At 40.0% G+C, this 1223-nt stretch overlaps 1 non-coding gene across 1 annotated transcript; it reads right to left on the bottom strand.

The window, feature by feature from the left end:
• Nucleotides 1-814: 814 nt before the first annotated feature.
• Nucleotides 815-949, bottom strand: LOC132426413 (small nucleolar RNA SNORA70). Its single transcript, XR_009519701.1, has one exon. It is a non-coding gene; the product is annotated as a small nucleolar RNA SNORA70 (small nucleolar RNA).
• Nucleotides 950-1223: the final 274 nt, after the last annotated feature.

The following is a 1223-nucleotide window of genomic DNA, read 5'->3' as shown; positions in this document are numbered from 1 at the left end:
AAATTAAATGTGAAATATTATATGTTTGAATTTGTATTTAGCTTTCATCAGGCTTTAAAACCCAAAGCTATGAGCTCAAAATTATTAAATGACATTAATCAGTAAAAGTATGTTCCCCAGAGTAGATATTTTGTAAAATTAAAATGAAGAAAATCTATCATGTTCAATATTATTATTTTGTCAGTTTGTTCTTATTATTCCTTGTCCTATAAGTCGATTTTCATTCACTTTCAATGTTGTGATAATTTAAAATCTGTTTTTTTCTATTATTCTTCATTATTTAATTTACTTTCTCCTCTGATATATTGACTTCTCAGTTTATATTTAAAACTTGGAATGTGGGATAGCTATTTCTTTAATCTTGGTGAATTATTTCCTTCATTTTTTTTTTTTTTTTGACAAGAGAGTAGGATTTATCGGTGGGCATGAGTAAGGAGGGGACAGCGCCAAGGCTCTCGCGAGTGCAGGGCCCGCCATGTTTCCAGGGGCCATGACTAGGGATGTGTTTGATCCCACAGCTATCTGGGATGAGCCACTTTCCTGCCACCATGTTTTCAAATCTATGGGCATTAAACTTAGTAAATCCCCACTTCTTGGAGATGTGGATCTTCTGGTGACCAGGGAACTTGAACTTGGCCCTGCAGAGGGCCTCAATCACATGCTCCTTGTTCTGCAGCTTGGTGCAGATGGACATTATGACTTGACCAATGTGGACCCTGGCCACTTTGCTCTGGGGCTTTCTAAAGTCACTGCACATACTTGTCTGGAGCCTAGACTGGGGACAGCATGCCAGTCTTTAATGTCCACTGGAAAGGGCAGTCTCCAAGGTCCCTTAGGGCAACCCATACAGGCAACAGGCTGCATACACTACCGAGGAGGCTGCTGTTTGCAGCCATTGCGCACTGGGCCCCCATGGGGAAAAGAGCACAGTTGGCTTAATTGACTGCAAATCCATCATTTTTAAAATGGTTATTTTCTAATAAAACTAGGGTGTGGAAATCTGGAAACCAAGTGTTAAGACCTACTTGCTAAGGAATGCTCAACAGTTAGAGAAGTCCTTAGAGCAGGACTGTGGAGAACACTGCTCTTCAAAGCGTGATGTGAGGATCCACACTGGTAGGTGAACTCTTTATTACAAGTCCATGACTAGATGGGGACGAAATTGAGAGCAATTATTTAGAAACTTTAATAGCAATTTGACATTACTTTGAAATCCAAGGGCA

The sequence above is a fragment of the Delphinus delphis genome, chromosome 5 (assembly GCF_949987515.2).
Source record: "Delphinus delphis chromosome 5, mDelDel1.2, whole genome shotgun sequence".
Taxonomy (NCBI): domain Eukaryota; kingdom Metazoa; phylum Chordata; class Mammalia; order Artiodactyla; family Delphinidae; genus Delphinus; species Delphinus delphis.
This window is presented reverse-complemented; position numbering and strand designations above follow the sequence as displayed.